Source organism: Capsicum annuum, chromosome 4 (genome assembly GCF_002878395.1).
Source record: "Capsicum annuum cultivar UCD-10X-F1 chromosome 4, UCD10Xv1.1, whole genome shotgun sequence".
Lineage (NCBI taxonomy): Eukaryota > Viridiplantae > Streptophyta > Magnoliopsida > Solanales > Solanaceae > Capsicum > Capsicum annuum.
Window position 1 is genome coordinate 32,770,885 of NC_061114.1, and position 3,518 is coordinate 32,774,402.

General features: G+C 29.7%; 1 non-coding gene across 1 annotated transcript; it reads right to left on the reverse strand.

Annotated features, from left to right (window-relative positions):
- Positions 1-412: 412 nt before the first annotated feature.
- Positions 413-490, reverse strand: LOC124898356. Its single transcript, XR_007055326.1, has one exon. It is a non-coding gene; the product is annotated as a small nucleolar RNA U61 (small nucleolar RNA).
- Between the last annotated feature and the right edge of the window lie 3,028 nt (positions 491-3,518).

Genomic DNA, 3,518 nt, shown 5'->3' on the forward strand with positions numbered 1-3,518 from the left:
TGAAAGAGGAACCAAGAAACAATAAAAATGGTTGAACCATTCAATGTGACCTTTTATATCACAATTTATTGTAGAAGGCAAAATCTGTTTTTTTTTAAATCAGGGATTAATTAAAAAACAAAGATATAAAGATCAATTTTAACCACACATAAAAGCATAATCTTGATAATAAAATTAGATAATTAAAGAAAGTAATTACACTTTCAAACAAAAATATATATCACAATTTCTCAAAATTAATAACACTATTATAAAATAATAGGCTATATTTCAGAAAACACTGTCACAAGTAGTACTATTCTTTTTTTCATTTAAAGATAACTAGTACAACATTTATTTAAAGAACGTAATAATTACTGTTCCTTTTCAATATAAAAGAAACACGATTCCCAATATTATTAAAGGATTCATAGTGCTCAGAACTTTTTAGAGGGTAGTGTAAGTCATCAAAGACTAAAAGTCTCCAACACAAATATTTTTCTCACAACACTTTCTTTCCTTTTCATAAAACTCTTATTTATTAAATTTCTTCTCCACCCAAATGTCCCATTTCTTATCTTCTTCAAAGAACATCAACGGCAGAAAAATAAACACTTTTTTAAAAAAATAAAATAGGATGAACATAATTCTTTAATAGAATTTTGAGAAAAGAAAAAAAAATACCGGATTCAAAACTCAATTATGGGCGTCTGACGGAATCCATAACGTAATTGTTTTCTCACAGGTATATTCATACACAATTTAGAGTTTATCATACTTAAACTTGAGATAATACATGTAAAATTAGGGTAATAAACCTGTCTTCGATTCCATCAAAAGCAAATTCAGAGTAAAAATAGTGTGTATACCTTAACATGTTGTAGGAAAAGTCATTGAATTTGCTACTGACACAATTACCTCAAATCGATCTTTGTCTCTCTTGAAAATGGAGTATTGTTTCACAAACTAAATGCTTTCTTTGGTGTTCTTATTTTTGCATTTTTAGTTGCTCCAGGATTTGTTTTTCTCATCTGTTTTCTTTTCAAGAAGAAGAAGTAGTATATATACAGGATTAGTGGGCGGATAAATAGTTACTCAATAATTGTTCTTCTTATTTTTCAAAAAATAGATTGCTCCTTTCTTATATTCCTTTTATCAGATCATTAAAAAAAATAGGTCGGATCGGATTGGGTCAGTCTACATGGGCGACCCATGATCCATAATCTAACAGTCTTTTCGAAATTTTCTTTAAATTTCTCAAAGAATCAATCCAAGATGCTATATTCTCATAATCAACCAACGCATAAGTCAATGGTAATATGACCAACTTACGCACGCAACAACAAATGATTTAACTAAATTTGATTTTAGAATAAAATATCAAAAAATAATATCAGTAATATACCTATTTCATACTTTAAGTCATAGCATTATATTAATGCAATATATCCTATGACTAGAAACTAAAAAATAAAATACTATTTTACCTCCTAGATTCAATGAGCTTGCAAATAGTATTGTCCCACCATAAAGTGATATTAGGTCAGCACCATCAACAACAATAATTGGTCTACAATATTTTCATCTATGAATTGAAGCATCCAACGAAACAAAAGCATACAAGAAATGATTTTTCTCTATTTTCTCTCAACTTATGACTGATTCAGGATAATATTTTTTCAAAATATACAAATAACCAGGAAGTTTTTGATATGACTTGGCAGGATCACCATGCAACATTTTAACTGATTGGTCTCTTACACGCCATGCTTGGTTATAATTTAACAACACACCATATTGTTTCAACATGTCAAGGCAAGATTATTTGGTTTGTATGTTCTATTTGTGTTTACAAAATTTAGCAATACCAATCAAGCAATAACTTTTTTCATTCCTTGACATCTTGCAAGTTATGATCTCTTACCGAACATGTATGTATTTTACAATATTTTCTTATTTTAAAAATCTTTAATTTGTTTGTACATGAAGTTCTAAGAAATCATGTACAGTCTTCCACAACACATACAAGGTAGTAGTTGTTCAAATATTTTCAGTTGAATCAGAAAGGAGAAAAGGGTCTATTACCCCTCCAACCTTTAGTCGAAATCTCAACTACACACTCAACATTTAAAGGTGACCTATTACCCCCCTAAACTTATTTTTACCGAATTTATTACCCCCCTGAACTTTTATTTTTGATTTTTTATGATCCTAAAATGCTGACATGTCCAAGAAAGTGTATTTACTTCCCTTAGGCGCGTAGGAATTGCCTACAGTACACAAATCTGCATTTTTTAAGCCACGTGTAAATTTATTTATTTTTTAATTTTCTTTTTAAAAAATCCTCATTTGTTAGCCATTAAATCTTCCATCTTCTCCATCTTCTTCCTTTTTATTTTTGCCATTTTCAAAGCTTGAAGTTTGGATTTTGTTGTCTATCATTTCAAAACTTTCAATAGTAACCTCCATTCTAAAATTGAAGCTTTAGGGTTCATAATCGGCTTCAAAAGGATTCAAAACAAAAAGGTTTTGTTGCCTTATACGTTTTGTTTCTTCTTCTTCTTTTTCTCAAGAAAAAAAGATTCAAGAACTCATCAATGGTGTCCAAGATTAATTTCTCATCTTCCTCATCTCCAATTCATTTTCTTCTTCATCTTTCTCTATTTCAATTCATGGATGTGTCCAAATATAAAACCCACAAAAAAAAATCCATTTATTTCACTTTAAAAAGGAAATTCAAAATTTCATAAGAAATGATACAAAGTTACAAAAGTCTGAAGCACTAAATTGATTGTACAGTAATTTGTTAAGTTACAAGGAGTGAGGTTTGTTCTTTCTTCTCAGAACAAAAACCCACACCAATAAGCCTAAAGCACTAAATTTTCTTGAAACAAAAAAAAAATAATGAGAGAGAAAGAAAGAGCTTCCTTCTTTGCAAAATCAACAACAACAACAATAATTTATTTCTTCTTCAGAAACAATGGCATCAAGGACATTCAAGAACTCATCAATGGCATTTTTCTTTCTTCCTCTTTAATTCTTCTTCTTCACAAACAATGGCACCAAAAACTCATCAATGACATTTCTTTTTCTTCTTCTTCTTCTTCTTCTTCTTCTTCTTCATTTTCTTTCTTCTCTTCAACAAAACAGAAAACACCATGATTGCTCCACACACACACACTAGATTCTGAAAGTCCATAAAAAATAACACACCATGGTTGCTCCACACATACACCCCAAATTTTGTAATTCCATCAAAAGGCAACTCAATTAATCATTATTTCAACACACAAACACTAAATGGGTCATCTTCAATTCCATCAAAATAACAAAATTAACAATTACTTCTACCAAAGACTCTAAAATCACCAAATTGGTCATCTTCAATTTCATCAAAACCACCAAATTGGTCATCCCCAACAGTGACACTCACTTGATTAAAATTGATTTTGGCAATTTAACTCAGATTGTTGATCCTAAAAGAGAAAAATTGTTATCGACTTAGCATTAACTGAGGTAGCAAAAGCTATTATTTTTAG